This window comes from Bombina bombina, chromosome 5 (genome assembly GCF_027579735.1).
Source record: "Bombina bombina isolate aBomBom1 chromosome 5, aBomBom1.pri, whole genome shotgun sequence".
Classification (NCBI taxonomy): Eukaryota; Metazoa; Chordata; class Amphibia; order Anura; family Bombinatoridae; genus Bombina; species Bombina bombina.
This window is the reverse complement of record NC_069503.1, coordinates 480,121,228-480,146,852: the sequence shown is the minus strand read 5'-3', so window position 1 is coordinate 480,146,852 and position 25,625 is coordinate 480,121,228. Positions and strand designations below refer to the sequence as shown.

The window sequence follows — 25,625 nt, the reverse complement described above, 5'->3', positions numbered from 1 at the left end:
CCATGTTAACGTGGATGAGAAATGCCATTTTCGCGATCATTGCGCAATGATTCCAAGCGGAATTACGCATCCGTCATTTGAACAACATGTATAAAGCAATGCCACTTTCCGCAAACCCATGTTAACGTGGATGAGAAATGCCATTTTCGCGATCATTGCGCAATGATTCCAAGCGGAATTACGCATCCGTCATTTGAACAACATGTATAAAGCAATGCCAATTTCCGCAAACCCATGTTAACGTGGATGAGAAATGCCATTTTCGCGATCATTGCGCAATGATTCCAAGCGGAATTACGCATCCGTCATTTGAACAACATGTATAAAGCAATGCCAATTTCCGCAAACCCATGTTAACGTGGATGCGAAATTACATTTCCGCTCTGTGATGCATATTCTGTAGAGCGCAAGAAACATCATTCCTATTTCATGTGTCAATAATCTAAAATCAGATATCTAAACATCATATGTAGTGTATGTTGTGAGATCTGTATAGGTTTAGTATCTGACTAAATACACATTTTTGATTTTTAAAATTATAAATATTATATGAAGTTGGATAATTACCTGGTTCAGATTCTCTATCGGCTCCTCCCAGGCCACCGGACGGAGAAGCATCTGCCCTGTCCCCCGCGTCAGGACTTTCAGATCCCGCAGCTGGGAGGGAAGAAGAGGAGGCCGAGGATGGCGAGGATCTAAATCTTTTGGGGACCCGGAGATTGAGGAGCTCGCATAAAGTCACCTCATAAGGGAGTAGGTACAGTTTCCGCGGGGCCTTTCTTTGGCCCCCTCTTTTACGGGCTTGTACCCAGTCCCTTATGAGGTTGACTTTTTTCGATAAACGCAACCTCATATCTCCGAATCTCCTCATGATCTGATCCTGGGTCCTCTGGACGTCACACACCAATCTAACCGCATTGGTGATAGACTCCCAGAGGGCCTTCTTAACAGGCGCATCTGTCGAGCTCCTCTTGTTCCCAAACAGCTGGGGATAAAAGTCCTTGACGGCGTGGACCAGTGCAGCGCTCTCCTCCTTGGTGAACCTGGGAGGTGACATGCCTGCTGGGTTGTCCAATAAATATATTATAATAATATAAACTGCCTGCAGGCATTAGAGAACTGACAAAGATGGCAACGTGTAATGGACTTTTATATGGTGAAGTAAACATGAGATGCACCATGGGACAATTTATCTGTACATCTGATTGGATAAAAGTTTGAAATATTGTTATAATGTCTGTGAGACCATCCTGACTCAAGTTGTGTTTGTGTGATGAACTCTGATTGGCCGTTCCTTAATGTTTCATATCTTAGTAACTTCCTTACACATACCGCTTGGTGGTGCTGTAACTTCATTTTTCATGTAGACTTATTTGTAACTCATGGGCCTGTCATGCGGATATGTGTGACGCAGATTTAATATCCGGGATCCGTGAAATATTAATGATTAAATACTCTTTAAAATCTAATCCTGTCACATTATTAATGTTGTAGACATTTCTCGGTTTAATAACGGTCTGTTTCTTTAATACAAATACACATTTAATATTGTATGTCTTTATTGTTCTTTAAATAAATTGATTGTGAAGTATTGACATTGCTCTATTAAATGTATTTATAATGCACATTGATTGTGTGCTATTGCGTGACATTACACTAATGTTTAAATATGCTAATCTGGTGTTTGAAGATGCGTTTCCCACGCAATATTTATTAATGTTAAAATTCCGGTTAGAATGTCAGTAACTTGGATAATCTGTTTATAAATGTTAAACTACAGCTTTGTTATTCGCAAATAAACCTCGAGCTTGTATTTCTCTGAAGTGCTCATATATGTTATTGTGCAATGGCGTATTTAGTTTTAAAGAGACATTACAAACAAACAATTGTATCAAATGATCTGTAGAGATAGAAGATTGTTTAGACTTTAAACTGTAAATCATTTTCTCTTAGTATTTATATATCCTCAACAGAAGAAATTTAAATGCACATGGTTGAGACAATCACATAAGGCATCTCTGTGCATCCACCAATCTTCATCTACTGAGCCTATCTCGATATGCTTTTCAAGCAAAGTATGTCAAGATAGGAAGAGAAGTAAATACACTCTTTAAATCTCTTAAAGGGACACTGTCCAAACAAATTTACCATTGGTGATTGAGCATGAAATGTTAATCAACTTTATTATTTAATACGATTATCAAATGTTAAGTTATCTTGTTATGTTTCTTTGCAAATCAATAATGATATTTTATATTACGGACAATTGTTTAATAAAAACCTGGGTTGTCCTTGACGATTGTTGCATCAATTATTCCAAACAATCAAGTTCTGTCCAGAGTACTGAAGCAAATAAATTAGCTATTTACTGCCTTATTTCTAAAGTAATGATAGCAACATCACAATGAGCATTCATAATATGAGACAAGTTTTAAAGTTGATTAAAATAGAATACTCATTCAGAATGTATAAATCATTGTTTTTTTAAATGGCTACCTTTAAGTATATTTTGAGTTCATGTCCCTTTAAATAAACATTTAACAATAATGCTTAATATATCATAAACCTAGGCACCTTCATTTTGCTAAATGAGTCTAACATATGAGTAAAGCAAATTTAGATGAACTTCTAGATTGTTTTACACACTGACTGAAATATATTTATTAAATGAGGTCTTTTTTAGCCTTCAGCGTAGAGGGACATTAAGCTATATGTTATGTATGCATTTTGTATAATAATCTTATATTTGACCAACTTAATATGTTTTGTTATTCAATCATTATATTGTAATTATATATATATTCGTGGATTAAATACATCTCTACATAGGCTATTTTGATGCTGATTGTTGTTTGCATATAGATGCCTTATATCATTGACTAAGATATGTGCATTTATTTGTATTTTAACAAGTATATTTAAAGACTGAATGTAATTCTATAGTACATTCTAAATATGTTTAAATTCTTGTATGATATTTGTTACAATGTATACAAAATATACATTTTGAATGACCCCTTTAAGGACACAAACATATTGTATTTTGATTTAACATTGACAAAATAAACTAAAGGGGAAATTACATTCTATATAGATATTTGATGTCTAACCCAAGAGGTAAGATTGTAATAAATACATAATATTACTAAGTATAGTTAAATGACTCCACTAGAAAATTACATAGATTAACCTGGCATCCAATAACTAATTTTGTAAAAATATCAAGTTAAATGACCTACCATTTATAAATGTAATAATTGTAAAATATTTTCTAATAATGTTTTGAGATACCTAAGGAAGATACATGATCTTATACAATTCTTTTTACATTCAACAACACTGTCACTTTCATGTAATTGAACCACTTCACCTTATTAAATGTTAAAACAATCATAATATTAATACATATCCTAAATATTTTTAATATATACTTTTTAAATATAAAAGCATTGAAGAATCTGACTCCCCAATTAATGTTAAAAGATATATTTTAATATTCTCTGAAGATTTTTATTTTCTACTATTAATGCATTATTTTCTCTTATGCATGTGCTTGTCAAATAGCCAACTACCAGTCATGGGAGTCCAAGTTTTATTTATTTACAGATTATATTGATATATATTAGAATCTGTTAAAAATAAACATATATTTAATTGAAAATAATTAAATATTCCAGGAAGTCATCAGATGCCAATCTGAAATGACAAATAATAAAAATGGAACAAAGTTAATACACACGTTGTAAAATATTCATAAAATACATTTAAAATCATATGGTGTCTATGCTCTAACTTTGTTCAACATTTTTTAAAGATAATCATTACATTGATTTTAAATTAATGAAATACATACACCATTATATTGTTGATTAAAAATTATATTTAAATATCAAAAATTAAAATTATACATAATAATGTATATCACATGTAAACAATATATGTATGCTGAACATAAATGTAATATTTCATGTCCATTCAAATACCTCTATATCAACTATAATATGTATTCCTTTTTCTGATTGTGATCCCTAAATATCTAATTATGAACTAAATATGACTAATGTATGTAAGCTACTAATATTCTACAGTCTTCACTAGCATGCATTGGTACACCAACCTGGACAATGCATGGTCTTTGAAAGTCAATTCAGGGGTAAACAGTTGATCTTCAATAGGTGTCTTATTCATCACTTCATTAAATAGAGGACTGGGAAATCACATCTAAAAAAGTACAATCATCTAAGTGTCTGATTGTGATCCCTAAATATCTAATTAAAAACTAAATATGACTAATGTATGTAAGCTACTAATATTCTACAGTCTTCACTAGCATGCATTGGTACACCAACCTGGACAATGCATGGTCTTTGAAAGTCAATTCAGGGGTAAACAGTTGATCTTCAATAGGTGTCTTATTCATCAGTTCATTAAATAGAGGACTGGGAAATACCATCTAAAAAAGTACAATCATCTAAGTGTCTGATTGTGATCCCTAAATATCTAATTAAGAACTAAATATGACTAATGTATGTAAGCTACTAATATTCTACAGTCTTCACTAGCATGCATTGGTACACCAACCTGGACAATGCATGGTCTTTGAAAGTCAATTCAGGGGTAAACAGTTGATCTTCAATAGGTGTCTTATTCATCAGTTCATTAAATAGAGGACTGGGAAATACCATCTAAAAAAGTACAATCATCTAAGTGTCTGATTGTGATCCCTAAATATCTAATTAAGAACTAAATATGACTAATGTATGTAAGCTACTAATATTCTACAGTCTTCACTAGCATGCATTGGTACACCAACCTGGACAATGCATGGTCTTTGAAAGTCAATTCAGGGGTAAACAGTTGATCTTCAACAGGTGTATTATTCATCAGTTCATTAAATAGAGGACTGGGAAATACCATCTACAAAATAGAAAATCATCTAAGTGTCTCCAATAGGATGTCTCCACAGCCTTATTCTATCAAATAGTTTGCACTTACCATGTGAACATGTATTTGTATGGTTTTCAAGGTCAGCAGAATTGAAATATAATGCCAGACATGATCCCATTGGTATACTTCAATTTCAATCTTGGCTTTTTCCCCACTGTCAGTCTTGGAAATCTTCACTGTCAGGCTTCAAATTGTTCCCTTTCAGTCTTTAGATTAAGTCATCTCCCTAATGTAAGAAATTATATATAAAGATTTCATACAAGTGTGTGAATAAGTTCTGTACCCCTCTCCCACCCCCCATTTCATAATAAATATCTATCACTAGCTTACTAAGCCTGTGTATGAACCTGTGTTATTTTCTATCAAGTGTGAAGATGAGTCATATTGAGCAGAACAAACCTCTGTGTGACATTGAACCATAGTCATTCTAGAGTATCCCTTTCTGATTATGTACATTTTAAGTAATGTGTAAACAAAGTTATATTTTTTAAAATGTATGCCATATGATGTATTTGTGTACAAATCATGCCAGCAACAGTCCATACATTTCTACTTACCATCTGATGTCCTCTTTAAAAACCAGGTGGCAAAGACTCGCTATAGGACCCAATGCCCAGAGCATCACCTATATTATGAGAAATAAAGATTATTCTAACATTTGATCAATACTAACATGTTTGCACAATTCTCTACTTGTCATTTCCCTAGAGTTCACATCTATTGAAAATACTCCAGTGTAACTTCTATTATTTACCGTCTAAAGTGGCGGTTGATGACGTCTGCTCTGACATCAAGTCCCTCGTCCTGGAATTCCCCCTCTAGAACAGGATCATCCTCCTCATCTCTGAGGAGGTCTCTGTCCACCGGGACGGCCTGCAGCATCCCAGCCCGCTGTGCAATATTATGCAGGACGCTACAGGCTACAACGATCTTAGCCACCTTCTTTGGGTTGTACTGGAGTGCTCCTCCAGAACGGTCCAGGCACCTGAATCTCATCTTCAGGAGCCCGAACATCCTTTCAACCACCGCCCTGGTTCTCTTATGAGCCCTATTGTAGCGCTCCTCAGACACATCAGTTGGGCTACGCAAGGGGGTAATGAGCCAAGGCCGGCTCATGTACCCAGAATCACCTATAAATTTAGAACAGAACATAATTCAAACAGAATACTTAAACTAGTATATTGTTGTATAAATATATTTGTTAAAAACCATAATCCATATTAAAAGTTGTCAGAAAGATAAAATAAAAAATTTTTTTTTATATATAAATCTGTATCTTGCCATTTCATCTAAGACATGCTACATATGCGTATTTCTCCTAAACCAAACCTTGTGTAAAATGCTAACTACATGGTTACATTGCATTCTCTATCTGACCACTTAAGGTAAGACATGCTACATATCTGCATTTCAATAAAAATAGACATTAGCAGAAATAGACAATGACAGGGTTAAATTGCATGAGATAATATCTTGCCTTTTCATCTAAGACATGCTACATATGCGTATTTCTCCTAAACCAAACCTTGTGTAAAATGCTAACTACATGGTTACATTGCATTCTCTATCTGAACACTTAAGGTAAGACATGCTACATATCTGCATTTCAATAAAAATAGACATTAGCAGAAATAGACAATGACAGGGTTAAATTGCATGAGATAATATCTTGCCTTTTCATCTAAGACATGCTACATATGCGTATTTCTCCTAAACCAAACCTTGTGTAAAATGCTAACTACATGGTTACATTGCATTCTCTATCTGAACACTTAAGGTAAGACATGCTACATATCTGCATTTCAATAAAAATAGACATTAGCAGAAATAGACAATGACAGGGTTAAATTGCATGAGATAATATCTTGCCTTTTCATCTAAGACATGCTACATATGCGTATTTCTCCTAAACCAAACCTTGTGTAAAATGCTAACTACATGGTTACATTGCATTCTCTATCTGAACACTTAAGGTAAGACATGCTACATATCTGAATTTCAATAAAACTAGACATTAGCGGAAAAAGACAATGACAGGGTTAAATTGCATGAGCTAATATCTTGCCATTTCATCTAAGACATGCTACATATGCGTATTTTGACTAAACCAAACCTTGTGTAAAATGCTAACTACATGGTTACATTGCATTCTCTATCTGAACACTTAAGGTAAGACATGCTACATATCTGCTTTTCAATAAAACTAGACATTAGCGTCGGTAAATAACAAATGGTTAAATTTAATCCTATAGCTGAACATGACGCTAACAGTTAAAAAATACAGGGGCAATTGTCAAAATTATTAACCATGTTGAGCACAAATACTCACCAACGAGATAACCAGGGGGCATTTGTCTTTCCTCAAACTGTCTCCACAGGGACGACAGAGAGAGGATGCGGGCATCATGACAAGCCCCTCCAAAATTCGCATACACATGCATAATCCTCATCCGTGCGTCACAAACATACTGCACGTTGAGGCTATGAAAATGTTTGCGATTTCTGAAGGGCAAGTCATCAATTGGAGCACGCAGCGCAATGTGGGTACAATCAATGGCTCCCAAGACATTGGGCAATTGAGCAATATCAAAGAATTCCCGCTTCAGGCGCCTCCAATCACCATCATTCTGTGGGAATCCTATGTATTGCTTACTGATACGTACCATGGCGTTCAGAAAGTTATCAAACACCCCAGAGAATGTACCTTGAGCCAGGCTATGCATGTACAGTTCTCCGGATTGAAAACTCCCTGAGGCCAGGACGTATAGACAGCTTAGCATCTTACTCATGGGGGGAACAGCAGTCCTTATTTGTATACGTGGCTCCAAATGAGGTTTAAGAAGCTCGTAAAGGCCAATGAGCTGTTCGCGATCGAGCCGATACTTATCAAAAACCTCAAAGTCACTCATGTTTTCCAAGGTGGGTCTCACCCTGTAGACACGAGGACCTTGAACCAGACGACCCCTTCGTCTCAGTCTGAGCCGCCGAGGCTGCCTGATTCGACCAACAGCTAGTTCGCCAATAGCACCACCAGCAGCGTCTACCATGTCATCGTCATCCATCTTTCAAAACAGCGTAACAAGGTAAGCACTTGATCTGATGTGGATCACAAGTGATGCATTGGCCATGTTGTTTGGGGGATTTATAGTACAATTAGTCCAATGGTAGTGAGTTTGTAATGATTGCTGATTGTATTCACTTGTTTGTATGTGAGCGGCGCGAATGCTTTCACAGTGGGCGTTTATTTGTTGTTTGCTGAAATGTTAGTTTCAAACAATGATTCTCAATGTGAAAGTGTCCAATATCACACATACAGTGCATGTTTGTAATGTTTGATCATATGCGTAATCAATATTTCTTAAACGCGATCTTATAGTAACAAGCACACGTCCAGGCTAACATGAATGAAAGTGCATAGTTGTGTATAATGTGCATCGAATGTGATCGATCAATGTTGCTGCAATATTGTTTGTAAACGATAAAGTAACATCTGCCATCTGTAGTATTGAATATATAAGTGATTGTCGATCTGTCAATATTGTATGCGTCCCTTTAAAATTGCACTAATACTGAATAACTTCCGGCTGCCATCTGTAGTATTGTATATATAAGTGATTTCCGAGCTGTCAATATTGTATGCGTCCCTTTTAAATCGCAATAATAATTCCGAACTTCCCGTCTGCCATCTGTAGTATTGAATATATAAGTGATTGCCGAGCTGTCAATATTGTATGCGTCCCTTTAAAATGGCACTAATACTGAATAACTTCCGGCTGTCATCTGTAGTATTGTGTATATAAGTGATTGCCGAGATGTCAATATTGTATGCGTCCCATTCAAATCGCACTAATACTGAATAACTTCCGGCTGTCATCTGTAGTATTGTATATATAAGTGATTGCTGAGCTGTCAATATTGTATGCGTCCCTTTTAAATCGCAATAATAATTCCGAACTTCCCGTCTGCCATCTGTAGTATTGTATATATAAGTGATTGCTGAGCTGTCAATATTGTATGCGTCCCTTTCAAATGGCACTAATACTGAATAACTTCCGGATGTCATCTGTAGTATTATATATATAAGTGATTTTATATCTGACAATATTGTATGCGTCCCATAAAAATTGCACGAATACTGAATAACTTCCGGCTGCCATCTGTAGTATTGTATATATAATTGATTTGCGATCTGACAATATTTCTTAATTGTCCCATTGAAATCTCCATAATAATGCTGTTCAAAAGTGTGGTTTACGTATATGTTGTATTGTAGTATTGAGTGTTAAAGTTCCTAAAGGGGCGGTACAGTGGTGAATCTGTGATGTGTATGGTTGAATCTTGTAATGACGTCATGATATTATTAACCTGCCTATGTAGTTGTGAAATCCTCATTGTGTTGTTGTATTGTGCTACATTGTTATTGTGTGCTGAATAAAATATAAATGTGTGCTTTGTGGTTGCGTGATGGGGGATACGTGTTATGTACATGTAGTACGTATATATTGTGATTGTGTCCCACATATGCTGACTTGTATATAGCGGTCTGGCATTGTTGTTCCTTCCCATAAAGTGACATCTGTAATCTGGTGTAATGATGTTCTTCTTGTACGTAATTCCTAATGGTTTCTGGTGATGGAATCATGATGTTACAAGTACAGTCAAATCCATATGTTGTGTTTTGTGATTCCTGTAGAGAATGTAATGTGTTTGTCCCCCATCATTTGAATGCACATGTATGAGTGAATGTTAAACGTAATGTATGTGCATCCATGAGTGATTATGTGTTAAGCCTATGTAGATATGCAGTTGCTGCAAGCATATGAGTTGAATAACTGAAATGCAATAATAAAGGTAAATGAGAGATGTTTCCCATTGTGTAGTGTTTGTGAATCCAGAAATGTGTATTGAATTTTATTTTAATTGTAAATGTAATTTTATTGAAATAATAATGTGTTACTAGTGATGGGGATTTGTAGTTGATGTAATCTAAAAGTGTTAAAAATATTTATGGTGTGGTGAATATTTAATATTAAAAACCATAAGTCCACCATAGGGAAATAGTCATTTCTTGATCTATTTATCATCGCTAGGTCTAACGCATGAAATCATGTATTTTCTAGTGCTGGTATTTGGAGTTTTTCAGTCTACGCTATTTGCGTGCGTTAGGGAAATGAGGGTTTCGCGTGCACGAGCACGTCTTCCCAATAGAAGTCAATGGAGGCTCCAAAGATTTCTATTTTTTTTTTCTAAGACTGGTTTTCCTCGTAAAGTGAGTGACGTCATGATCTTGTGTGAAAAAGTCGCTAAATCGTGTTCTTTTTGTAATAAATAAATATTTTGTGTATGTCATGTGGTGTATATTGTTTGTATGCATCGATGAGTGTATGTTTGTGATAATGTTATTAGTTAGATGTAGGTATATGAGGGTCTTTTCCCGTGTGTCTATGTAAGTCAATGGGAAAATGGATTTGTGTGGATTTTTTTCAAACACCCGAGATCTCGCAACTTTAATCCTTTGTATTTTAAGGAAAAAAAAAAAAAAAAGAAAAACAAAGATAGTGTTGTGTTTGTATGAGTGTAAGTGTACTTTGTGTAATATTTGTTTTGTGATTCGTGGATGTTTTTTTTTGCGGTATATGTTTACTACTGGGTCTGAGGTGGCGGTAGAAAGGTGAGCGTTAGGTGTATTTTGAGTGGCGGTAAATAAACTCTAAATACCGGAGTGCGTAAGAAACCCGCGTTAGGAGCCTCTAACGCTGGTTTTTACGGATAACGCCGAACTCTAAATCTAGGCCTAAGAATTTAATTCAGCTTAGATAAATTGGCACAGAGTTTGGTTGTTGGCACAAGTAAAATATACAATTTCTGATAGGATAAATTGTGGCTAAATAGCTGATTGTATTGCTTGAATATTAGTAGCTAATATCTTGGAATTTCATTGAGATATTTTTTTTTTTTTTTTTTAAATTAGTTTTTATTCAGTTTTAGAATGTAAAGTAACACATGGGGACACGCAGGACCCCTGTTCAAACATAAACAGACAAAAAGGAACGGACACGCAGGTCCGGCTGCAATAGCTGTCAAAACATTGATACATCATAAGTAAATTGCAGAGATTTGTGGTGAAAATAATTCACCAAGATTGAACCCTAGTGTGGGCTCAGAATATGGGGGGGGGGGGGCGATGCTTATAAATTAAATCTAATGTTCCAAAGAGCAAGTCTGGAAAAAAGTGCTGTACTATGTAGTAATGGGTATGGCCATATAGATTGAGAGCAGGTTCTGCCAACATCTAGAAATGTGGGTAATAAGAAAATATTCCAGAGACAAGTGAGATGCAAATTGTACCCAGTACACACTGTACGTAGCACCCACTGAACCTAGCACTCATTGTGCCTAGCCCACACTGAATCTAGCACTCATTGCACTCAACAGTCATTGTACCTTGCACACGCCATACCCAGCCCACACCGCACCCAGCACACGTTATACCTAGCACACACTGTACTTGGCACACGCCGTACCCAGCACACACCGTGCCCAGCACACATAGTACCTAGCACACACTGTACTTAACACTCATTGTACCCAACATACTTTGTACCCAGCGCACACTGCACCCAGCCCACACAGTACCCAGCACACACTGAACCCAGCGCTCATTGTACCTAGCACACACTGTACCTAGCGCTCATTATACCTAGCACACACTGTACCTAGCACACACTGTACCTAGCACACACTGTACCCGGCACACATTGCACCTAGCACACATTGTACCTAACACACATTGTACCTAGCACCCATTGTACCTAGCACACATTGCACCCAGCACACATTGTACCTAGCACACTTTGTACCTAGCACACATTGTACCTAGCACACATTGTGCCTAGCCCACACTGAATCTAGCACTCATTGCACTCAACAGTCATTGTACCTTGCACACGCCATACCCAGCCCACACCGCACCCAGCCCACGTTATACCTAGCACACGCTGTACTTGGCACACGCCGTACCCAGCACACATAGTACCTAGCACACACTGTACTTAACACTCATTGTACCCAACATACTTTGTACCCAGCGCACACTGCACCCAGCCCACACAGTACCCAGCACACACTGAACCCAGCGCTCATTGTACCTAGCACACACTGTACCTAGCGCTCACTGTACCTAGCGCTCATTATACCTAGCACACACTGTACCTAGCACACACTGTACCCGGCACACATTGCACCTAGCACACATTGTACCTAGCACACATTGTACCTAGCACCCATTGTACCTAGCACACATTGCACCCAGCACACATTGTACCTAGCACACTTTGTACCTAGCACACATTGTACCTAGCACACATTGTACCTAGCATACATTATGCCCAGCACACATTGTACCTAGCACTCATTGTACCTAGCACACGCTGTACTTAACACACACTGAACCTAGCCCACGATGTACCTAGCTCTCACTGTACCTAGCACATGATGTACTGTGGACGCACTGTAGTGCCTAGCACACATTATACCTAGCACACATGGTACCTAGCACTCACTGTACCTAGCTCACACTGTACCTAGCACACACTGTACCTAGCACACACTGTACCCGGCACACATTGAACCTAGCACATATTGTACCTAACACCCATTGCACCTAGCACACATTGCACCTAGCACACATTGCACCTAGCACACACTGTACCTAGCACACACTGTACCTAGCACACACTGTACTTAGCACACACCGTACTTAACACACACTGTACCTAGCCCACGCTGTACCTAGCTCTCACTGTACCTAGCACACGGTGTACTGTGGACGCGCTGTATCCAGCACACATGATACCTAGCACTCATTGTACCTAGCTCACCCTGTACCCAGCACCCGCCTTGCCTAGCCCACATTGAACCTAGCACACATTGTACCTAGCACACATTGTACCTAGCACACATTATGCCCAGCCCACACTGTACCCAGCACACACTGTATCCCACACACATTGTACCCGGCACACCTGTACCCAGCACACACTATATCCAGCACACACTTAACCTAGCACTCATTGTACCTAGCGCTCACTGTACCTAGCTTACGCTGTACCTAGCACACACCGTACCCGGCACCCACCTTGCCGAGCACACGCAGTACCTAGCACGCATTGAACCTAGCACACATTGTACAGCACACAAAGTACCTAGCAAACAAAGTGCCTAGCACCCACAGCACCTAGCACCCACAGCACCTAGCACACACAACACCTAGCACACACAATACCCAGCACACCCAGTACCCAGCACACACAGTACCTAGCATACACAACACCAAGCAAAAACAATGCCCAGCATACGCAGTACCAAACAGACACAGTCCCCAGCTCAAACAGTAACCATCACACACAGTACAAAGCACATACAGTACCTAGCACACCTAGGAACCCACACTGTATTAGAGTACACAATAAATGTGAAAAAAATAATATATAGATCTGACATTCAGCAGTTAGCAGATCATGTGTAAAAAACAAACTGGCTTAAGAATTGGAGGAAGATAGCTAAGTGCGGTATTATAGTGATACCTCATGCCAGCTAAAGGGTAAGATAGTATAGGGAAATTGTTAGTAGTAAAGAGGGTAATGCAGTATTGTTACGGTTGCCTCCAGGCTGGCTGGAAGTTGGACCGTAGAAAAGGATGCTCCTAGCGCTCACCAAAGAATCATCAGCACCATAGTCAGCAATCCCTGTAGTGATATTAGCTGAAGCTGTCCCCTACAAACATGAGTCAAAGCTGCAAGTTAGAGGGACAGAAAATAGGTCTGATGTGCTGGAGCACACAGCCTGCTTTTATTCAGGTTACATGCAAACAGGACACTCTCAGGGGGAGGCATAAAATCCCCCATCACACATTTGATATTAGATAGAGAGACACTCCCTTTGACAGGCCACAACATTTACTTCAGCAGATAACATTACACACAATAAAACAATGCAGTCCACCTTATCAATACTAGTCTGATTAGACAATGGGAAAGTTGATCACTAAACCTAATTAGAGCTAATCCCAGCAGACTTGTATTTAGAATAGGTTTCTTGAAGCTGAACAAAATTTAACTCTTAATGGCACACAATGAAACTGAACCAAGTGGGAGAAAGCCAGGGACAAGTCATTTCACAGGTCTGGGGACATAGTCTTAAAGGGGCATTGTTCATCAAAGTCACCATATGTCCCCAGATGGTTCTTAAAGGGCCACACACACCCAACAAAAGTCAATATGTCCTCAGGGGCACAATCTTCCAGGGGCCATAGTCATGTGGAAGGAGGCTGGCAAATAGGCTTCTCCAAAATCCAGGGAAGCAGGGCAATTTTTCATTTAAAGGGCCAGTTACAAACAGCAGTTTGTAACAAGTATTATTTAGATAAGGTAAGAAACTCCAGGTCTATCTTTATATAATGATACACCAATGGCACCACACTAAACTATCAGAACAATATTAATAGTATATGGGAGGGTTTTATATGTGTACAGCACTTAGTACCAGGTAACTATCAGAGCCAGACATAATAAATGGCCTCATGTTCCCAAAGATACATCCACATATTAGTAAATTGTTAGCATGTTTTAAACAACCAGTATTAGAACAATTTAAGCATGCACACAGAGTGAAATATCTAACAATTTTAAAGGGGTATACTATCTGTTACTAAAGCAGGCTTCTGTCTGTATGGGGAACTATCTCTCCCCTTGTTGCCCAATGACCTTATAAGAATAGCAAATTACTGTAATACAATCAAGAACCTACAGTACAGAATAAACTTAAAATAGGTATGTAGGCATAGGGTAATAGGGCATTCAGCAATATCGACCAGCAGCTAGATAGACTTAGAGGATCTATAGAAAAAAGAAAAGACATTAATAAAGTATTAAGGGGTGTAGAAGTACCCTGGAGGGAGCGCTACAATTACCCCACGCCAGTTCTTAGCAGATGGTCCCATATGTGTCCAATTACGACATGACTGTATACCGATGTAAACTTAAAAGCATCAAGATAGATAGGTAGTGTGTCAAGAGTTCTGTCAAGCTCCGGGGTCCCTGAGGTGACATGGTCAGTATTCTAGGATTCAGATTAGCAGCCTTATCACTTTAAGCTCACTTTTCTCCAGTCTGTGGCCGATGACATTTCCCTCAGAACCCGACCGTGAGCTGCGGCAAAAGTGAGACCAGACTTGCAGCTGCTGCATCCTGCAGATGCATACCTATTGTTCCCAAGCTAGCATTAAAACCGAAACGCTGCATTTCTCAAAACAGCAACTGCACAGGCTTCAGAGCCGTATGAGTGTGCAGCCATCCTCCTGTGCTTCTAGACTCTGAGGGACTGGAGAATTTAACTCAGTGCTGAATGTTAATCATTGCCAGTGCCGTGTCCCGTGTTTGTTGTGTGGGATACTATACATGCCTGCAAAAATGGCATCCCTGTGATCTGTATGGTGATACCTTTGTTGTGATCCCTACATTTCTGGCATAATGCCAAGGTCCCACAACTTACCGGTGCCAGCGATTATCCTCTATTAGCCGCAACAGTTTTTATCCAAGATGGCGGGTCCATGAAACTTTTCACCTGCATGTGTGTCTGCGGTTCTCTTCACTGCACTTGTTACTCTGTTCTAGTTTCAGCATGATAGATCTAGAGGTCCGTAATGTGGACTTGAGGCAGTTGATAAGTGCCAGTCTAGCTCCGTTCACTGTGGTCTACTGTTGCTTACTTTAGCTGAGCACTCTGTAATGGCGGCGGCTGCTTGAAAGTGTAGTGCGTTGTTTCTTTTACACCCTGCCCGTTAGGTCATCTCCACTTCAAATTAATTGTTGCTTGTCATGCCCCTGTTCAAAGATACGTCCCTTAGGTGAAGAATAAATGTATTAAATCACATTATTACACCCTATATGTGCCATTGTCTTTGCAGAGCTACAGGACATTGCGGCCAACTCTGTTAGTGGGCAGCTCCGCCCCCCTCATTGAGATATTTTAAATGCAACTCTGATATGGGAGGTTATTGTGAATAAGGCTAGTTATAAAGTTACAATTTGGTTTGATTTGTCAAGAGTATAGCATATTATAATAATTTAAACACTGTATAGTTTGACTCATATTCTGGTCCCTACAAATATATTTCAATGTGTTTATAAATATTAACTAATAAAAAGAATTCAGGAATTTTATGGTTTTAGTATATGCATATTGATTGAGGGTTTATTTTAAAGAATAATTATTAAATATATTGTGTTATAACCCAGCCATATACTGACAACCATCTGCAGTCCCTCATGCTGAGCTGTGGTTACAAGCACCATCTGCAGTCTCTCATGATGAGCTGTGGTCACAAACACCATCTGCAGTCCATAGTGCTGAGCTGCGGTCACAAGCATCATTTGCAGTCCCTCATGCTGAGCTTTGGTCACAAACACCATCTGCAGTCCATAGTGCTGAGCTGTGGTCACAAGCACCATCTGCAGTCCCTCATGCCGAGCTGCGGTCACAAGCACCATCTGCAGTCCCTCATGCCGAGCTGTGGTCACAAGCACCATCTGCAGTCCCTCATGCCGAGCTGTGGTCATAAGCTCCATCTACAGTCCCTCATGCCGAGCTGTGGTCACAAGCTCCATCTGCAGTCCCTCATGCCGAGCTGTGGTCACAAGCACCATCTGCAGTCCCTCATGCCGAGCCGTGGTCACAAGCACCATCTGCAGTCTCTCATGCTGAGCTGTGGTTACAAGTACCAACTGCAGTCCCTCATGTTGAGCTGTGGTCACAAGTACCAACTGCAGTCCCTCATGCTGAGCTGTGGTCACAAGTACCATCTGCAGTCCCTCATGTTGAACAATGCTCACAAGCACCCTCTGCAGTCCCTCATGCTGAGCTGTGGTCACAAGTACCATCTGCAGTCCCTCATGCGGAGTTGTGATCACAAGTACCATTTGCAGTCCCTCATTTTGAGCTGTAGTCACAAGTACCATTTGCAGTCCCTCATGTTGAGCTGTAGTCACAAGTGCCATCTACAGTCCCTCATGCTGAGCTGTGGTCACAAGTACCATCTGCAGTCCCTCATGTTGAACAATGCTCACAAGCACCATCTGCTGTCCCTCTTGCTGAGCTGTGGTAACAGGCAAAATCTGCCGTCCATAGTGGTGAGAGGAGGCCACAAACAAAACACCCTCTGCAGTCGTTTCCTGAGTGGAGGTAACAAGCACCATCTGCAGTCCCTCATGCTAAATATTGTTCACATTAACTGCAGCTTCTTATGCTGAGAAGCACCCTCTGCAGCCGCTCACTTGACAGAGCTCTGCAGTGTCTGAGTATATCACAAACACCCCCTACAGTGTCTTTTTTGGAGAAGGGCTATCCATAAGTTTCTGTTGTAAAGATCTTGTGGTCTGGCTTGCAGGGAACATCAATGTGCTGTTGAACAGCCTAGCCCTCCATGAATGTCTGGATTCACTTAGTCTCTTGAACCTCTGTTTGGCTGCTGCTCTTTCTTTGGCATCAAAATACCAAACTGTCAAAGCGTATCTGGTTGCACCGCGTGTGGATTACGACGGTCAAACCAGAAGAAAAGCAGCCTATCAAATAAAGGTTCTACATCTGTGACACGGGATCCCCCATCTGGAAATATCCATAGTATTCCACCATGGCTCTTGGCATCCCAATTCTTGTTCAGATAATAAATACAGGTGATGCAGGGACCATCTCCTGTAGGATTGCCACATGTCGCACATACCCTGTTTCATTTCCTGGATAACAAGCCACCAGAGCCTTTGATCTCTCCTTCACATAATACTGGCCCAGTCATATCCCACACACCATCACCAGCCGGTCAATAAAAGACAAGACCAATCCAATGGTCTCACATCCCTCCTCATTGTCAGAAATCCAAGCAATCTTGTCCCCTCACAGGTGCCTCTTGGAGACTCTCCGGAGGTTCCCTGCTAGCTGACCATCCTTCAGTGCACCATCTCTATGCAATTGTTTGACTTGTTCAAGCACACAGTCACCAACCTCCTCCCCCAGAAAGTGGTCGAAATAATAGAAGCCTTTGGAGAGCAGACTGGGCACAATATGCTCTAGGGACAGTTTCTCAAGGTCCACAACTGGGCTGGTATTGAGGGGCATCTTAATGGAGGTACCTGAGCTATTTTAACACTGGCTGCTGAGCATTTCACCAGTGATCACACATCAATAGAGGGGAGAATCACCAATATGCCCTACTTGGATGGATCAGATCCTTGCTCTTTAGGGATTAGTTATTGTAGTCTGTAATATCAATCAAGCCTTACATCCCCCTAGTTTACGAATCCTAAGGACCCTAAACTTCTCACTTCTAGTTGTTCAGCTTAAAGGGACCCTGAACCCAATTTTTTTCTTTTGTGATTCAAATAGAGCATGCAATTTTTGGGTTCAATGTCCCTTTAAAATAAGCATAGTTTGCATGGATGTATGTTAATACCCCTATTAAGCATTTAATCTAAACATTTGGTTGTAAATCCCATTCATCCCTAGGTATACTTGTCTGCTAGTCATTCCTTGCATGAATTTGTATAAAAAAAGGAAGTGTTAAAACCATATTCTTTTTTAGTGCTGCTCTGCTGGGAGGACTTTCGTCAGAACGTCTGTTTGTAGCTTTTAGTGGACAAAATCTAAAAGCATAACGTCCGCAGGCAGAATTATATTTTAAAATAGATACTAAAACTACACAAAGTGTGAAGTGTCCCACATGAAATCATATCAGTAACTATCACGTAAAAAAAAAAAAAGATGTGCAGAGAACATAAAAACTGAACTCAAAAACAAAACGTAAATATCACTTAATATAGAATAAAACATACTGTTCGTTTCTCATTCTCACATAATAAAAAACTATCTGCAGCAGCAGGACACTATTTACAAAGCGAAAACATGTACGCACACTACAAGTACCGCGCATGCGCAACGTTCAAATTTCCCAGGTTTCGTCATATCGTTTTTCTAGTCGCGTTATATTATACGTCACGGTGCGGAAAAACTCCAACACTATTGAACAATATAGTGGAAATTCGTATCAGGTGAATAAAGAATCAAGGGGAGTGCTGTTTGTAAGAATCTGGTTAGTGAAACTGTATAGAGTTTATATGTGGAAAGTAAGACGTGATTGATTCGCTTATATAATGTAAGCTGCTGCACACTGCACAGTACGTATTTATTTGGAAAAGCATTTGGAATGTTTAGGTCGCATTCTGTGACGTTTTTTACTGGCGTTTTTGCACACATATGATTGCACTGGGCTGTTTTTTCCCCAACCAAAATTAACATTTTATTGTGACATTGGCTTGTTGTTTTTTGTGTAACTACTATATTATGAAGCCAGCTGCTCAGTTATAATTGCCAATCGGACTTCAGACATTATTGCAAAGTATGTGTATTATTATATAGCCCTTAAAGGATTACTAAACACATTTTTTTTCTTTCATGAATCAGAGCATGCAATATTAAGCAACTTTCTAATTTCCTCCTATTATCAATTTTTCTTCATTCTTTTTGTATCCTTATTTAAAAAAGCAGGAATGTAAGCTTAGCAGCTAACCCATTTTGCTTCAGAACCCTGGCTAGCGCTTGATGATTGGTGACTACATTTAGCCACCAATTAACAAGTGCTACCCAGGTGCTAAACCAAAAATGGCCAGCTGCTATGCTTACATTCCTGCTTTTCAAATAATGATACCAAGAGAACAAAGAAAACTTGATAATAGGAGTAAATTAGAAAGTTGCTTAAAATTGTATGCTCTATCTGAATCATAAAAGAAAAAAATTGGGTTTAGTATCCCTTTAACTATTTTTAGAAAACAGGATTTTAATAAGACATTGTAAATAACCGGAAAGGGCTGGAACAGCCCTTTATGAATGAAATTGATGCAAAACATATTAGGATGTGGTTGAGACTCTTGATAACTTATATTTAGAAAAATAATTGAATTAACCCTTTAACAACCAAAATGTAATTCGGAACATAACATAGCCTGGAACGGCAAATTCAGAGCAACACAGATTGACTAAATTCACAAGACTTGATGTGATAAGTGTAGTCATCCATGGAAACCACATTTTTGTACATGTTCCACCTTTAAAATGCTTTTTCGTGAAATGTAACAAAACTGGACTTTCCCAGAAACTCACATAAAACAAATTCTATAGCTACAGATAATTTATATTTTATAAGAGTAATCAGCCACAAAACCTTCAGGGAAACCGTGTTCAGATATCCATTATTCTTGTAATATACTTTTCCATGACAAGTGATGGAATGGCACTTACTCAGCAAATCATACAGACCAAGTTCACCAGTCACACATGACTAAATAGGATAACTGCATTTTAATACCTGTTCCGGCCTGTTATACGCTTTTTTGTGAAATGTGAGGGAACCGCACCTTCCCAGCAAATCAGACAGGCCAAATTCACCAGCCACACATTACTAGATGTAATAAGAGTAATCGGCCACAAACCATCTACAGTAACCATATTACTATTCCAGTTCCAGCCTTTAAAGGGTCATAAAACCAACGGTTCTTCCAATATGTTATCTAATTTATATTACTGTATAATTACATTTTAGAGTCCAACATTTAAAAAATTAAAGGGACACTGAACCCAAATTTTTTCTTTTGTGATTCAGATAGAGCATGATATTTTAAGCAACTTTCTAATTTACTCCTATTATCAGATTTTCTTAATTCTCTTGGTATCTTTATTTGAAATGCAAGAATGTACGTTTAGATGCCGGCCCATTTTTGGTGAACAACCTGGGTTGTTCTTGCCGATTGGTGGATAAATTCATCCACCAATAAAAAAGTGCTGTCCAGAGTTCTGAACGCAAAACAAAGCTTAGATACCTTCTTTTTCAAATAAAGATAGCAAGAGAACGAAAAAAAAATTTGATAATAGGAGTAAATTAGAAAGTTGCTTAAAATTTCATGCTCTATCTGAATCACGAAAGAAAAAAATTGGGTTCAGTGTCCCTTTAATAGTCCACTTTTTTCACTTTTTTTTTTCATACTGCATAATTCCGTTTTCTCATAGTTGAAGACAGCCTCTGCACGCAGTCATTGAAATGCTGGAAAGCTATTATCCAATTGTTGCGTATATTTTAAATGCTATGAATATTCGATTAGTACAAGCATGTTTGCATGTGCAAAAGTGCTCAAAAGACACGTATGCTTTTGCTTATTTTTGAAAATTATTTTAAAATACTTGTCAGCAATTTTTAAACAATTTTTTATGTAAATTATTTTTAATTAGCCCTTTTATGATATGCACAGATCTCAACCTGTTTTATGTCCCTTTAAGGTTTTATCGGCTTACATTATTTTTCAGTGGCTAGCTGATATTTTTACCCTGGGAATAGACTCTCTTTTACAGGAATGGAATTTTTGCTTGAGGTTTTCCTTTCTTCATCTGCTGTAAGAATTCAAAGGGAAGTAAAGCAATTCATTTTGAGATTCGCTCTTTTTTGGCCTCGTTGATCGGTGTTTTCCTTATCCAAGGTTTGCCAGTAGTTGGTTTATGGCCTCTTTCTGAGTCAAACAGGATATGTTACATTTAGCACAATTGATTTATCTAAATCCAGTTTTCTAAGTTGACAACATGATTTCGAGAGATCTTTCTACAGTTTACACTGCCTTTCATTTTATATCCTTTTTTTGTAGCAAGAAGTAAGACTTACATCTAGGTTTTTATTTTTGGACAATTTTTTAGTTTAGATGGTTTGGTACAATTTTTCTACAGTTCTTATTTTTTTTCAAGTTTGCTTGAGTTTTTATGCAATGGTTACTTTCTAGTATGATAGAAAGTTATTAATGCAGGTTTTCTGCAGTCCCTACTATTTCTAGTATAGTGGGCTCAGGGGCCCTTTCATGTCATTATTTGTTAGGCCTTGACTCACATCCTTTTCTTTTTAAAGGGACAGTCTACAATATAGTTTTTATTGTTTTAAAATATAGTTAATCCCTTTATTACCCATCTCCATTTGCATAACCAACACTGTTATATTAATATACTTTTTACCTCTGTGATTACCTTGTATCTAAGCATCTTCTGACAGCCCCATTATCACACAACTTTTTATTATCTATTAATTTGCATTTAGTACTGTGTTGTGCTAACTCTTAAATAACTCCTCCGCTGTGAACACAATGTTATCTATATGGCCCACATGAACTAGAAGTCTCCTGTTGTGAAAAGCAAATAAAGCATGTGATAAGAGGCTGTCTCTAGTGGCTTAGAAACTGGCAGAAATTTAGAGGTTTAAATGTTATAAATTATATTAATATAACAATGTTGGTTGTGCAAAGCTGGGGAATGGGTAGTAAAGGCGTTATCTATCTTTTTAAACAATATCATTTTTAGTGTAGACTGCCCCTATAAATATAGCTGTGCCTTTTTGGAACCTTCATGTCTTTTTAGTATCTTTTTTTGTAACACCATTCAAACCACTCTTACTCTGACTGTTTTATTCTGGTGGCTAGTAGCTCAGTCAAACCTGTTTTAAATATTATGTATTGTTATTTATTTATTCTTGTCAGGACAAAGCTATTTTATGCACTGAACCTAACTACCTTTTCAGAATCCTTCTAGAATAAGATTTTATTTCTTTCGTCCTTTTTATCCAGCTGTACAGGAGATTTTACTATCAAGAGGAAAAAAACAGGGGTACTAATGGCACTACTGATATGGAAGGTTATCTTGGTCACTTATTGTTAGTCTAAAAATATTAGACACAATATATTATAGTATACTATGAGCTGGGGTGCTGTGTACTGTGTGTGTGTGTGTGTATGTATGTATATATGTGTGTATATATATATATATATATATATATATATATATATATATATATATATATATATATATATAGATGGGCAATATGGGTGAAAAAAATCGCTATTTAAAAAAAAAAAAAAACGCGATTGCGATTTAATCGCAATTTTATTAAAAATTACTACAACACCTTCATTTTTCAATAAAACGTTTATTTAACACTACAGAATCTTACTGTACATGTTTCTCAATGTCCAATACACTCTTGGAGCATAAAAATACAAACCACAAAATAGTTAAAATAAAATTAGCTAGTGCTACCTGTGCTGTGGTTACATAGATAGTATAAAGTCCCTTTATATACCAGTACACTACAGAATCTTACTGTACACGTTTCTCAATGTCCAATGCACTCTTGGAACATAAAAATACAAACCACAGACAAAGTTTAAAAAAAAAAAAAAAAGTCAGTAAGGCACGATAAAGTATTTGTACAATACTCACTTCATTGCTCACAACTTTGAGCTGTCCCACCGCCACACCACTGCTTGACCACCCCTACACTACTCGCAGATGACTCCCACACACTCTTTAATCTCTTCCAAAATGGCCGTTTCGCAGGCATTCTCAGGTCCGCCCACGGTTGCACACTGGTCTGCCTCTCATCCTCCCTCTCCGCCTCCGTTTTCAGGACAATCTGAGGATTTTTTTTTTTAATTGCGTACTCTCGCGGTTTCTGAGACTGACAATGATGTACACATGTGTAGCACTCACATTTCTTAAGGCCTATTGGATGGATTAGTTTAGCAAATAGATGAAAGTAGGAGGAAACCTCAAATTAAAATATAACCTTTATTAGGATTATTAGTATGTGAACTATTTTAATAATAAATGTGAGTGCTACACATGTGTACATTATTGTTAGTCTCAGACTGACATATTTGTTTGAGATTTTACTATCGTCTGTTCTTTTCATATTTTGTATGAAAGGACACAATTTATATGTGAGGAAGATCATATTGTACATATTTCTTAGATTCTTGCAGCCCCCAAGGCAGAACATTCTGCAATCTCCGATGTCATCACAGAAAATGCAGCATGTCTGCAGAAAGAATAGAGCAGTACCAGTTAAAATTAAAAATTGTGCCTATACTTTTTTTGTCACTGTTCCATTTTATGAAAGGGGATCCCCCAAGCGCCTACCAGGCCGGAGGCAGAAGGGAATAGCACTACGAGTTAAGTGTACTAGAAATATTTAATAACAATGTCTAAAAACATACAGTGCAAATCATGGATCCATGAAAAACAATAAAACAGTAAAACAGGGTATAAAAACAATATACAAAATAATATAGGGTATCCATGATTTGCACTGTATGTTTTTAGACATTGTTATTAAATATTTCTAGTACACTTAACTTGTAGTGCTATTCCCTTCTGCCTCCGGCCTGGTGGGCGCTTGGGGGATCCCCTTTCTTAACTTGACTCCTATTGGTGGTTACTAGGTCACACCCCTCCCCCGAGCTAAGGGTATTAGAGTAGGCGCTAGTCCCATCCCTCAATCACTGTTCCATTTTATCTCAATGTAGGGCTGCAACTAACGATTATTTTCATAATCGATTAATCGGCTGATTGTTTTTTCGATTAATCGGTTAAGGAAAAAAATCCTATATTTAAAATAAAATCCACATACTGAGTGTTATAAATATAAACTTCCAACTAAAACTTCACATTAAAACAACTGTTGGTCTAATTTTTTTAAGCAGCAGAACAATTTTTTTAATTAAGCAAAACAAAACCACAAACTTTTTGAAAAGAGGTAGAAGTAGAAAGAGAGAAACTACCACTGTTTATAACATTCTGTTATTCACTCTCTCAGAAACTGCATTGAAATGCAAAAATGTCAACATGACCACATGCTCCTGGCTGAGGCTGGCTCTCTTTTTGCAGCTATTTTGCCTGCAGCAGAGAAGAGGCACTCAGATGGTGTTGAGGTGCCTGAGATGCATAAGTAGGGTTTTGCCAAGGTGTCTTTTTTTTTAGTTCTCCACCAATACAAGGGGCCTTTCAACAAAGTAAGCCTGGACTTCATTTTAACATAAAAATATCTTGAATATCTATATGCAGTGGTAAATAACCAGCTATAAGGTTAGGGGGGGAAATATCTAGTCCACTCTTCAAATAACAGATATATACTTAGAGGTTGAATTTGGTACATATTCCAATTAATTAAAAATAGAAGAAAAAAAGGCAAAACAAAAAAACTAAATATCAGTAAAAGGATACAGCCTTACACAGTTATCTATAGAGTACATATAATCAGCAATAGCAAGCGATCCGCTAAAATTGTGCAAACAGGTAATAGTGACATCAATCTAGGGCTGGGTGTAAATAACAAGCTCGGCACTATATCATGCAAAGCATAGTCCCAAATCACCTGATTTAATATAAACAATACAAATTATGACTCCTATTTTATTTCCGGGTTGCACATAAGACAGGAGGAGTAGATGTAAACTTAAAAAGAAACTTATAATGTATGGAAAAATTGAAAAGTAAAATGTCTGTAGACGTCTTTTAGGCTACGGGCATAACCATAAAACACAATACCATGTGCAGGAGCTCATCAGAGTGAAGCAGCTGGTGCTGTGCCCAGACTAACTAATTGCAAACCAACTAATCGATTATGAGATTCGTTGAAAACTATTTTCATAATCTATTTTTATTGGTTATGCCGATTAGTTGTTGCAGCTCTATCTCAATGTAAATAGTTACTTAGTTCCACACTCTTCACTTTCCTCCCCTTTCCTTAATTCTAGTGCGGTTTAGGA

General features: G+C 38.0%; 1 protein-coding gene and 1 pseudogene across 10 annotated transcripts in view; one reads left to right on the top strand and one right to left on the bottom strand.

Moving 5' to 3' along the window:
• Positions 1-17,321: 17,321 nt before the first annotated feature.
• On the bottom strand, positions 17,322-18,117 carry LOC128661518 (prolyl hydroxylase EGLN3-like; annotated as a pseudogene).
• Positions 18,118-18,960: 843 nt separating this feature from the next.
• The window catches only part of LOC128660491 (NKAP family protein CG6066), a 739,752-nt gene continuing 733,087 nt past the window's right edge, over positions 18,961-25,625 (top strand). For 6 of the 10 annotated variants that reach the window (XM_053714374.1, XM_053714373.1, XM_053714371.1 and 3 more), the window contains exon 1: positions 18,961-19,046. The gene's annotated coding sequence lies outside the window, so the exon portion shown is untranslated. Of the gene's footprint in view, positions 19,088-25,625 lie in introns of all 10 variants that reach the window. The other 4 variants (XM_053714377.1, XM_053714369.1, XM_053714376.1 and 1 more) reach the window with 4 other exon arrangements.